General features: G+C 45.9%; 1 protein-coding gene across 1 annotated transcript in view; it reads left to right on the top strand.

The window, feature by feature from the left end:
• Positions 1 to 13,658, top strand: part of LOC129843263 (dedicator of cytokinesis protein 1-like) — a 278,497-nt gene that overhangs the window by 73,286 nt on the left and 191,553 nt on the right. The gene's annotated exons all lie outside the window — the stretch shown is intronic.

The raw sequence follows: 13,658 nt of genomic DNA, 5'->3' as shown, positions 1-13,658 counted from the left end.
CCCTCTCCATCTCTCTCTCTGTCTCTCTCTTCCCCCTCTCCCTCTCCATCTCTCTCTCCATATCTCTCTCCATCTCTCTCTTCCCCCCTCTCCATCTCTCTCTCCATCTCTCTCTCCGTATCTCTCTCCCCCCGACACACTGACTGCCCAACGCACTGGTCTAATGTAGATGGATGAGGACAGACCCACTGACTGCCCAACGCACTGGTCTAATGTAGATGGATGAGGACAGACACACTGACTGCCCAAAGCACTGGTCTAATGTAGATGGATGAGGACAGACACACTGGTCTAATGTAGATGGATGAGGACAGACACACTGGTCTAATGTAGATGGATGAGGACAGACACACTGGTCTAATGTAGATGGATGAGGACAGACACACTGACTGCCCAACGCACTGGTCTAATGTAGATGGATGAGGACAGACACACTGGTCTAATGTAGATGGATGAGGACAGACACACTGGTCTAATGTAGATGGATGAGGACAGACACACTGACTGCCCAACACACTGGTCTAATGTAGATGGATGAGGACAGACCCACTGGTCTAATGTAGATGGATGAGGACAGACACACTGACTGCCCAACGCACTGGTCTAATGTAGATGGATGAGGACAGACACACTGACTGCCCAACACACTGGTCTAATGTAGATGGATGAGGACAGACCCACTGGTCTAATGTAGATGGATGAGGACAGACCCACTGGTCTAATGTAGATGGATGAGGACAGACACACTGACTGCCCAACGCACTGGTCTAATGTAGATGGATGAGGACAGACACACTGACTGCCCAACGCACTGGTCTAATGTAGATGGATGAGAGAAACATTAGCTGGTTCTTTCTATGGGAACTCTCTCTGTGTGCTTTCTACTGACCTCTAAACCAATTAGAAATGACAGGAAATGACACCATGAAACAGGCCTCTAGCTTCGACTCCAAGGGAGAGCTGAAATGGTTTCCAATGGTTACATAACAACACATCTAGGAGTATCAGGATTCCTTTAGTACCAGATATAACCCCATTATAACCCTATAACCCCATTATAACCCTATAACCCCATTATAACCCTATAACCCCATTATAACCCTATAACCCCATTATAACCCTATTCCCCCATTATAACCCTATAACCCCATTATAACCCCATTAAAATCCTATTCCTCCATTATAACCCTATAACCCCATTATAACCCTATAACCCCATTATAATCCTATTCCTCCATTATAACCTTATAACCCCTTTATAACCCTATAACCCCATTATAATCCTATTCCTCCATTATAACCCTATAACCCCATTATAACCCTATTCCCCCGTTATAACCCATTATAACCCTTTAACCCCATTATAACCCTACTCCCCCATTATAACCCCATTATAACTCTGCTCCCCATTATAACCCTATAACCCCATTATTAACCTATTCCCACATATAACCACATTATAACCATATTCCCCCATTATAACCCTACTCCCAATTATAACACCATTATAACCCTATAACCCCATTATAAACATAACCCCATTATAAACCCATTCCCCCATTATAACTCTGTTATAACCCATTATAACTCGGTTAGAACCCTATACCCCATTTTATCTCTTATAATCCCATTATAACCCTATTCACCCATTATGCCCCCATTATAACCCAATGTCCCCATTATAACCCAATGTCCCCATTATAACCCTATTCACCCATTATGTCCCCATTATAACCCAATGTCCCCATTATAACCCAATGTCCCCATTATAACCCAATGTCCCCATTATAACCCAATGTCCCCATTATAACCCAATGTCCCCATTATAACCCTATTCACCCATTATAACCCTATTCACCCATTATAACCCAATGTCCCCATTATAACCCAATGTCCCCATTATAACCCAATGTCCCCATTATAACCCAATGTCCCTAGTATAACCCCGTTAGAACAATATTCCCCCGCTCCTCTATGGACCAACCCTCTAGTCTAATATGGGCCAACCTTCTAGTCTAATATGGGCCAACCCTCTAGTCTAATATGGGCCAACCCTCTAGTCTAATATGGACCAACCCTCTAGTCTAATATGGGCCAACCCTCTAGTCTAATATGGACCAACCCTCTAGTCTAATATGGACCAACCCTCTAGTCTAATATGGACCAACCCTCTAGTCTAATATGGGCCAACCCTCTAGTCTAATATGGGCCAACCCTCTAGTCTAATATGGACCAACCCTCTAGTCTAGTATGGGCCAACCCTCTAGTCTAGTATATTTAACCATAGTGAATATGGGCCAACCCTCTAGTCTAATATGGACCAACCCTCTAGTCTAATATGGGCCAACCCTCTAGTCTAGTATGGGCCAACCCTCTAGTCTAATATGGGCCAACCCTCTAGTCTAGTATGGACCAACCCTCTAGTCTAATATGGGCCAACCCTCTAGTCTAGTATGGACCAACCCTCTAGTCTAATATGGGCCAACCCTCTAGTCTAATATGGGCCAACCCTCTAGTCTAATATGGGCCAACCCTCTAGTCTAATATGGGCCAACCCTCTAGTCTAATATGGGCCAACCCTCTAGTCTAATATGGGCCAACCCTCTAGTCTAATATGGACCAACCCTCTAGTCTAATATGGACCAACCCTCTAGTCTAATATGGGCCAACCCTCTAGTCTAATATGGGCCAACCCTCTAGTCTAATATGGGCCAACCCTCTAGTCTAATATGGGCCAACCCTCTAGTCTAATATGGACCAACCCTCTAGTCTAATATGGACCAACCCTCTAGTCTAATATGGGCCAACCCTCTAGTCTAATATGGGCCAACCCTCTAGTCTAGTATATTTAACCATAGTGAATATGGGCCAACCCTCTAGTCTAATATGGACCAACGCTCTAGTCTAGTATATTTAACCATAGTGAATATGGACCAACCCTCTAGTCTAATATGGACCAACCCTCTAGTCTAATATGGGCCAACCCTCTAGTCTAATATGGGCCAACCCTCTAGTCTAATATGGGCCAACCCTCTAGTCTAGTATGGGCCAACCCTCTAGTCTAATATGGACCAACCCTCTAGTCTAATATGGACCAACCCTCTAGTCTAATATGGGCCAACCCTCTAGTCTAATATGGACCAACCCTCTAGTCTAATATGGGCCAACCCTCTAGTCTAATATGGACCAACCCTCTAGTCTAATATGGGCCAACCCTCTAGTCTAATATGGGCCAACCCTCTAGTCTAATATGGACCAACCCTCTAGTCTAATATGGACCAACCCTCTAGTCTAATATGGGCCAACCCTCTAGTCTAATATGGGCCAACCCTCTAGTCTAATATGGACCAACCCTCTAGTCTAATATGGGCCAACCCTCTAGTCTAATATGGGCCAACCCTCTAGTCTAATATGGGCCAACCCTCTAGTCTAGTATATTTAACCATAGTGAATATGGGCCAACCCTCTAGTCTAATATGGGCCAACCCTCTAGTCTAATATGGGCCAACCCTCTAGTCTAATATGGGCCAACCCTCTAGTCTAATATGGGCCAACCCTCTAGTCTAATATGGGCCAACCCTCTAGTCTAATATGGACCAACCCTCTAGTCTAATATGGACCAACCCTCTAGTCTAATATGGGCCAACCCTCTAGTCTAATATGGACCAACCCTCTAGTCTAATATGGACCAACCCTCTAGTCTAATATGGGCCAACCCTCTAGTCTAATATGGGCCAACCCTCTAGTCTAATATGGGCCAACCCTCTAGTCTAGTATGGGCCAACCCTCTAGTCTAATATGGACCAACCCTCTAGTCTAATTTGGGCCAACCGTCTAGTCTAATTTGGGCCAACCGTCTAGTCTAATTTGGGCCAACCGTCTAGTCTAATATGGGCCAACCCTCTAGTCTAATATGGGCCAACCCTCTAGTCTAATATGGACCAACCCTCTAGTCTAATATGGGCCAACCCTCTAGTTTAATATGGGCCAACCCTCTAGTCTAGTATGGGCCAACCCTCTAGTCTAATATGGGCCAACCCTCTAGTCTAATATGGGCCAACCCTCTAGTCTAATATGGGCCAACCCTCTAGTCTAATATGGGCCAACCCTCTAGTCTAATATGGACCAACCCTCTAGTCTAATATGGACCAACCCTCTAGTCTAATATGGACCAACCCTCTAGTCTAATATGGGCCAACCCTCTAGTCTAATATGGGCCAACCCTCTAGTCTAATATGGGCCAACCCTCTAGTCTAATATGGGCCAACCCTCTAGTCTAGTATGGGCCAACCCTCTAGTCTAGTATGGGCCAACCCTCTAGTCTAATATGGACCAACCCTCTAGTCTAATATGGGCCAACCCTCTAGTCTAATATGGGCCAACCCTCTAGTCTAATATGGACCAACCCTCTAGTCTAATATGGGCCAACCCTCTAGTCTAATATGGGCCAACCCTCTAGTCTAATATGGGCCAACCCTCTAGTCTAATATGGACCAACCCTCTAGTCTAATATGGGCCAACCCTCTAGTCTAATATGGACCAACCCTCTAGTCTAATATGGACCAACCCTCTAGTCTAATATGGGCCAACCCTCTAGTCTAATATGGGCCAACCCTCTAGTCTAATATGGACCAACCCTCTAGTCTAATATGGGCCAACCCTCTAGTCTAATATGGGCCAACCCTCTAGTCTAATATGGGCCAACCCTCTAGTCTAGTATGGGCCAACCCTCTAGTCTAATATGGACCAACCCTCTAGTCTAATTTGGGCCAACCGTCTAGTCTAATATGGGCCAACCCTCTAGTCTACTATGGGCCAACCCTCTAGTCTAATATGGGCCAACCCTCTAGTCTAATATGGACCAACCCTCCAGTCTAATATGGGCCAACCCTCTAGTCTAATATGGGCCAACCCTCTAGTCTAATATGGGCCAACCCTCTAGTCTAATATGGGACAACCCTCTAGTCTAATATGGGCCAACCCTCTAGTGAATATGGGCCAACCCTCTAGTCTAATATGGGCCAACCCTCTAGTCTAATATGGGCCAACCCTCTAGTCTAGTATGGACCAACCCTCTAGTCTAATATGGGCCAACCCTCTAGTCTAGTATGGGCCAACCCTCTAGTCTAGTAGGGGCCAACCCTCTAGTCTAGTATGGACCAATCCTCTAGTCTAATATGGGCCAACCCTCTCGTGAATATGGACCAATCCCAACCCTCTAGTCTAGTATGGTCCAACCCTCTAGTCTAATATGGGCCAACCCTCTAGTCTAATATGGGCCAACCCTCTAGTCTAATATGGGCCAACCCTCTAGTCTAATATGGGCCAACCCTCTAGTCTAGTATGGGCCAACCCTCTAGTCTAATATGGGCCAACCCTCTAGTCTAATATGGACCAACCCTCTAGTCTAATATGGGCCAACCCTCTAGTCTAATATGGGCCAACCCTCTAGTCTAATATGGACCAACCCTCTAGTCTAATATGGACCAACCCTCTAGTCTAATATGGGCCAACCCTCTAGTCTAATATGGGCCAACCCTCTAGTCTAATATGGGCCAACCCTCTAGTCTAGTATGGGCCAACCCTCTAGTCTAATATGGACCAACCCTCTAGTCTAATTTGGGCCAACCGTCTAGTCTAATTTGGGCCAACCGTCTAGTCTAATATGGGCCAACCCTCTAGTCTAATATGGGCCAACCCTCTAGTCTAATATGGACCAACCCTCTAGTCTAATATGGGCCAACCCTCTAGTCTAATATGGGCCAACCCTCTAGTCTAGTATGGGCCAACCCTCTAGTCTAATATGGGCCAACCCTCTAGTCTAATATGGGCCAACCCTCTAGTCTAATATGGGCCAACCCTCTAGTCTAATATGGACCAACCCTCTAGTCTAATATGGACAAACCCTCTAGTCTAATATGGACCAACCCTCTAGTCTAATATGGACCAACCCTCTAGTCTAATATGGGCCAACCCTCTAGTCTAATATGGGCCAACCCTCTAGTCTAATATGGGCCAACCCTCTAGTCTAGTATGGGCCAACCCTCTAGTCTAGTATGGGCCAACCCTCTAGTCTAATATGGACCAACCCTCTAGTCTAATATGGGCCAACCCTCTAGTCTAATATGGGCCAACCCTCTAGTCTAATATGGGCCAACCCTCTAGTCTAATATGGACCAACCCTCTAGTCTAATATGGGCCAACCCTCTAGTCTAATATGGACCAACCCTCTAGTCTAATATGGACCAACCCTCTAGTCTAATATGGGCCAACCCTCTAGTCTAATATGGACCAACCCTCTAGTCTAATATGGACCAACCCTCTAGTCTAATATGGGCCAACCCTCTAGTCTAATATGGGCCAACCCTCTAGTCTAATATGGGCCAACCCTCTAGTCTAGTATGGGCCAACCCTCTAGTCTAATATGGACCAACCCTCTAGTCTAATTTGGGCCAACCGTCTAGTCTAATATGGGCCAACCCTCTAGTCTAATATGGGCCAACCCTCTAGTCTAATATGGGCCAACCCTCTAGTCTAATATGGGCCAACCCTCTAGTCTAATATGGGCCAACCCTCTAGTCTAATATGGACCAACCCTCTAGTCTAATATGGGCCAACCCTCTAATCTAGTATAAGCCAACCCTCTAGTCTACTATGGGCCAACCCTCTAGTCTAATATGGGCCAACCCTCTAGTCTAATATGGACCAACCCTCCAGTCTAATATGGGCCAACCCTCTAGTCTAATATGGGCCAACCCTCTAGTCTAATATGGGCCAACCCTCTAGTCTAATATGGGACAACCCTCTAGTCTAATATGGGCCAACCCTCTAGTGAATATGGGCCAACCCTCTAGTCTAGTATGGGCCAACCCTCTAGTCTAATATGGGCCAACCCTCTAGTCTAGTATGGACCAACCCTCTAGTCTAATATGGGCCAACCCTCTAGTCTAGTATGGGCCAACCCTCTAGTCTAGTATGGGCCAACCCTCTAGTCTAGTAGGGGCCAACCCTCTAGTCTAGTATGGACCAATCCTCTAGTCTAATATGGGCCAACCCTCTCGTGAATATGGACCAATCCCAACCCTCTAGTCTAGTATGGTCCAACCCTCTAGTCTAATATGGGCCAACCCTCTAGTCTAATATGGGCCAACCCTCTAGTCTAATATGGACCAATCCTCTAGTCTAATATGGGCCAACCCTCTCGTGAATATGGACCAATCCCAACCCTCTAGTCTAATATGGACCAACCCTCTAGTCTAATATGGACCAACCCTCTAGTCTAATATGGACCAACCCTCTAGTCTACTATGGGCCAACCCTCTAGTCTAATATGGGCCAACCCTCTAGTCTAATATGGGCCAACCCTCTAGTCTAATATGGGCCAACCCTCTAGTCTAATATGAACCAACCCTCTAGTCTAATATGGACCAACCCTCTAGTCTAATATGGACCAACCCTCTAGTCTAATATGGGCCAACCCTCTAGTCTAATATGGACCAACCCTCTAGTCTAATATGGACCAACCCTCTAGTCTAATATGGGCCAACCCTCTAGTCTAATATGGGCCAACCCTCTAGTCTAATATGGGCCAACCCTCTAGTCTAGTATGGGCCAACCCTCTAGTCTAATATGGACCAACCCTCTAGTCTAATTTGGGCCAACCGTCTAGTCTAATATGGGCCAACCCTCTAGTCTAAAATGGGCCAACCCTCTAGTCTAATATGGGCCAACCCTCTAGTCTAATATGGACCAACCCTCTAGTCTAATATGGGCCAACCCTCTAATCTAGTATAAGCCAACCCTCTAGTCTACTATGGGCCAACCCTCTAGTCTAATATGGGCCAACCCTCTAGTCTAATATGGACCAACCCTCCAGTCTAATATGGGCCAACCCTCTAGTCTAATATGGGCCAACCCTCTAGTCTAATATGGGCCAACCCTCTAGTCTAATATGGGACAACCCTCTAGTCTAATATGGGCCAACCCTCTAGTGAATATGGGCCAACCCTCTAGTCTAATATGGGCCAACCCTCTAGTCTAATATGGGCCAACCCTCTAGTCTAGTATGGACCAACCCTCTAGTCTAATATGGGCCAACCCTCTAGTCTAGTATGGTCCAACCCTCTAGTCTAATATGGGCCAACCCTCTAGTCTAATATGGGCCAACCCTCTAGTCTAATATGGACCAATCCTCTAGTCTAATATGGGCCAACCCTCTCGTGAATATGGACCAATCCCAACCCTCTAGTCTAATATGGACCAACCCTCTAGTCTAATATGGACCAACCCTCTAGTCTAATATGGACCAACCCTCTAGTCTACTATGGGCCAACCCTCTAGTCTAATATGGGCCAACCCTCTAGTCTAATATGGGCCAACCCTCTAGTCTAATATGGGCCAACCCTCTAGTCTAATATGAACCAACCCTCTAGTCTAATATGGACCAACCCTCTAGTCTAATATGGGCCAACCCTCTAGTCTAATATGGGCCAACCCTCTAGTCTAATATGGACCAACCCTCTAGTCTAATATGGGCCAACCCTCTAGTCTAATATATTAAACCCTAGTGAATATGGACCAACCCTCTAGTGAATATGGACCAATCCCAACCCTCTGGTCTAATATGGACCAACCCTCTAGTGAATATGGACCAATCCCAACCCTCTGGTCTAATATGGACCAATCCTCTAGTGAATATGGACCAATCCCAACCCTCTGGTCTCGTCTATTGAACCTGAGCCAGCCAGTCCTTGCAACAATGTGGATGGCCTGTCATTTCTGAAGTGCCTCTGTGTGTTTATCCCACGTTGTGTGTGTGTGTGTGAGAGGGTGAGGGTTTGTGTGTGTGTGAGAGAGGTGTGTGTTTATCCCACGTAAACAGATGACTTGGTGCTGTTCATCTAGCTATGTGGGAGGACTAGAACGCCTGTCTCTGTATGTGTGTGAGAGGATTAGTGTGTGTGAGAGGGTGAGTGTGTGTGTGAGAGGGTGAGTGTTTTGTGTATGTGTGTGTGAGAGGGTGAGTGTTTGTGTATGTTTGTGTGAGAGGGTGAGTGTTTGTGTTTGTGTGTGTGAGAGGGTGAGTGTTTTGTGTATGTGTGTGTGAGAGGGTGAGTGTTTGTGTATGTGTGTGTGAGAGGGTGAGTGTTTGTGTATGTGTGTGTGAGAGGGTGAGTGTTTGTGTGTGTGAGAGGGTGAGTGTTTGTGTGTGTGAGAGGGTGAGTGTGTGTGTGAGAGGGTGAGTGTTTTGTGTATGTGTGTGTGAGAGGGTGAGTGTTTGTGTATGTGTGTGTGAGACAGTGAGTGTTTGTGTGTGTGAGAGGGTGAGTGTTTGTGTGTGTGAGAGGGTTTGTGTTTGTGTGTGTGAGAGGGTTTGTGTTTGTGTGTGTGAGAGGGTGAGTGTTTGTGTATGTGTGTGTGAGATGGTGAGGGTTTGTGTATGTGTGAGAGGGTGAGGGTTTGTGTGTGTGAGAGGGTGAGGGTTTGTGTGTGTGAGAGGGTGAGGGTTTGTGTGTGTGTGAGGGTGAGGGTTTGTGTGTGTGTGAGGGTGAGTGTTTGTGTATGTGTGTGTGAGAGGGTGAGGGTTTGTGTGTGTGTGTGAGGGTTTGTGTGTGTGTGAGGGTGAGTGTTTGAGTGTGTGAGAGGGTGAGTGTGTGTGAGAGGGTGAGTGTGTGTGAGAGGGTGAGTGTTTGTATGGGTGTGTGAGAGGGTGAGTGTCTGTGTATGTGTGTGTGAGAGGGTGAGGGTTTGTGTGTGTGTGAGGGTTTGTGTGTGTGTGAGGGTGAGAGGGTGAGTGTTTGTATGTGTGTGAGAGGGTGAGTGTGTGTGAGGGTGAGTGTGTGTGAGAGAGGGAGTGTGTGTGAGAGGGTGAGTGTTTGTATGTGTGTGTGAGAGGGTGAGTGTCTGTGTATGTGTGTGTGAGAGGGTGAGGGTTTGTGTGTGTGAGAGAGGGTGAGGGTTTATGTGTGTGTGTGAGGGTTTATGTGTGTGTGTGAGGGTTTATGTGTGTGTGAGAGGGTGAGGGTTTGTGTGAGTGTGTGTGAGAGGGTGAGTGTTTGTGTGTGTGAGAGGGTGAGTGTGTGTGAGAGGGTGAGTGTTTGTGTGTGTGAGAGGGTGAGTGTTTGTGTGTGTGAGAGGGTGAGTGTTTGTGTGTGTGAGAGGGTGAGTGTTTGTGTGAGAGGGTGAGGGTTTATGTGTGTGTGAGAGGGTGAGGGTTTGTGTGAGTGTTTGTGTGAGTGTGTGTGTGTGAGAGGGTGAGTGTTTGTGTGTGTGAGAGGGTGAGTGTTTGTGTGTGTGAGAGGGTGAGTGTTTGTGTGTGTGAGAGGGTGAGTGTTTGTGTGTGTGCGAGGGTGAGTGTTTGTGTGTGTGCGAGGGTGAGTGTTTGTGTGTGTGAGAGGGTGAGTGTTTGTGTGTGTGAGAGGGTGAGTGTTTGTGTGTGTGAGAGGGTGAGTGTTTGTGTGTGTGAGAGGGTGAGTGTTTGTGTGTGTGAGAGGGTGAGTGTTTGTGTGTGTGAGAGGGTGAGTGTTTGTGTGTGTGAGAGGGTGAGTGTTTGTGTGTGTGAGAGGGTGAGTGTTTGTGTGTGTGAGAGGGTGAGTGTTTGTGTGTGTGAGAGGGTGAGTGTTTGTGTGTGTGAGAGGGTGAGTGTTTGTGTGTGTGAGAGGGTGAGTGTTTGTGAGAGGGTGAGTGTTTGTGAGAGGGTGAGTGTTTGTGAGAGGGTGAGTGTTTGTGAGAGGGTGAGTGTTTGTGTGTGTGAGAGGGTGAGTGTTTGTGTGAGAGGATGAGTGTTTGTGAGAGGGTGAGTGTTTGTGTGTGTGAGAGGGTGAGTGTTTGTGTGAGAGGATGAGTGTTTGCTTGTGTGTGAGAGGATGAGTGTTTGCTTGTGTGTGTGAGGGTGAGTGTTTGCTTGTGTGTATGTTTCCCATGGAGGAAGGGAGGGAGAGGAAGGAATTTCAGCACTGGAAAGACAAGGTATTTAACACTATAGACGATGAGCCCCTCAGATTGGAGATTTGTTTGTGTCAGCCGTGGCAACACTGTTTTTATTCAACACTTTTACAAACATAAAACACACTTCTCCCCTACTTCCTGTCGCGCTGCAGTGAATGAGCAGTCAGGTGTATCAAATACCTCTGTGTTATTAGAAGTTTGTCCTGTCTTTTTCTTTTCTATATCGAGGAATATTTCTCTCTGCAACTGATCCACGCTGGAGTTGTGTAATATAATGTGGTCTGAGAAGAAGAATATTGTCAGGCCAGACATGTAGTCGATATGCTGTGATAATGTATTAGACCAGACATATAGTCAATATGCTGTGATAATGTATTAGACCAGACATGTAGTCAATATGCTGTGATAATGTATTAGACCAGACATATAGTCAATATGCTGTCATAATGTATTAGACCAGACATATCATCAATATGCTGTGATAATGTATTAGACTAGACATATAGTCGATATGCTGTGATAATGTATTAGACCAGACATGTAGTCAATATGATGTGATAATGTATTACACCAGACATGTAGTCAATATGATGTGATAATGTATTAGACCATACATGTAGTCAATATGCTGTGATAATGTATTAGACCAGACATGTAGTCAATATGCTGTGATAATGTATTAGACCATGCATGTAGTCAATATGCTGTGATAATGTATTAGACCATACATGTAGTCAATATGCTGTGATAATGTATTAGACCAGACATGTAGTCAATATGATGTGATAATGTATTAGACCATACATGTAGTCAATATGCTGTGATAATGTATTAGACCAGACATGTAGTCAATATGATGTGATAATGTATTAGACCATGCATATAGTCAATATGCTGTGATAATGTATTAGACCAGACATGTAGTCAATATGATGTGATAATGTATTAGACCATGCATATAGTCAATATGCTGTGATAATGTATTAGACCAGACATGTAGTCAATATGATGTGATAATGTATTAGACCAGACATGTAGTCAATATGCTGTGATAATGTATTAGACCAGACATGTAGTCAATATGATGTGATAATGTATTAGACCAGACATGTAGTCAATATGATGTGATAATGTATTAGACCAGACATGTAGTCAATATGCTGTGATAATGTATTAGACCAGACATGTAGTCAATATGCTGTGATAATGTATTAGACCAGACATGTAGTCAATATGATGTGATAATGTATTAGACCATACATGTAGTCAATATGCTGTGATAATGTATTAGACCATACATGTAGTCAATATGATGTGATAATGTATTAGACCAGACATGTAATCAATATGCTGTGATAATGTATTAGACCAGACATGTAGTCAATATGATGTGATAATGTATTACACCAGACATGTAGTCAATATGCTGTGATAATGTATTAGACCAGACATGTAGTCAATATGCTGTGATAATGTATTAGACCTACTGCACAAACCTCATTCCTACAGAACTTGTTTCATTCGGTTCGTGTTGCAGATATCTCTGCTTCATTTTCTGACTGTGAAAGTGATGTTAGATTCAGATGAAGTTGGTGACCGCTGGGTTAGACAGGTGAACTTACCTCCGGACATTCATTATATACTGTTCAATAATGAATGGTTATATATCCACAAGTGGATGTAGAAATCATCGATTGCCCCTTTAAGGTTCTGAGCTTCTGACCATGGGATGGATGGATGGGGAAGGTCCTCCATTCCTCCTCTTCTCCCTGACCCATGTCCCTCCATCCTCCTCTTCTCCCTGACCCATGTCTCTCCATCCTCCTCTTCTCCCTGACCCATGTCTCTCCATTCCTCCTCTTCTCCCTGACCCATGTCCCTCCATCCTCCTCTTCTCCATGACCCATGTCTCTCCATTCCTCCTCTTCTCCCTGACCCATGTCTCTCCATCCTCCTCTTCTCCCTGACCCATGTCCCTCCATCCTCCTCTTCTCCCTGACCCATGTCCCTCATCCTCCTCTTCTCCCTGACCCATGTCTCTCCATCTTCCTCTTCTCCCTGACCCATGTCTCTCCATTCCTCCTCTTCTCCCTGACCCATGTCCCTCCATTCCTCCTCTTCTCCCTGACCCATGTCTCTCATCCTCCTCCATTCCTCCTCTTCTCCCTGACCCATGTCCCTCCATTCCTCCTCTTCTCCCTGACCCATGTCTCTCCATCCTCCTCCATTCCTCCTCTTCTCCCTGACCCATGTCCCTCCATTCCTCCTCTTCTCCCTGACCCATGTCTCTCATCCTCCTCTTCTCCCTGACCCATGTCTCTCATCCTCCTCCATTCCTCCTCTTCTCCCTGACCCATGTCTCTCCATCCTCCTCTTCTCCCTGACCCATGTCTCTCCATCCTCCTCTTCTCCCTGACCCATGTCCCTACATTCCTCCTCTTCTCCCTGACCCATGTCTCTCATCCTCCTCCATTCCTCCTCTTCTCCCTGACCCATGTCTCTCCATCCTCCTCTTCTCCCTGACCCATGTCTCTCATCCTCCTCTTCTCCCTGACCCATGTCTCTCTATCCTCCTCTTCTCCCTGATCCATGTCCCTCATTCCTCCTCTTCTCCCTGACCTATGTCTCTCCATCCTCCTCTTCTCCCTGACCCATGTCTCTCATCCTCCTCTTCTCCCTGACCCATGTCTCTCCATCCTCCTCTTCTCCCT

This window comes from Salvelinus fontinalis, unplaced genomic scaffold (genome assembly GCF_029448725.1).
Source record: "Salvelinus fontinalis isolate EN_2023a unplaced genomic scaffold, ASM2944872v1 scaffold_0101, whole genome shotgun sequence".
Lineage (NCBI taxonomy): Eukaryota > Metazoa > Chordata > Actinopteri > Salmoniformes > Salmonidae > Salvelinus > Salvelinus fontinalis.
The sequence above is the reverse complement of the archived record's forward strand: the minus strand, read 5'-3'. Positions and strand labels throughout refer to the sequence as shown.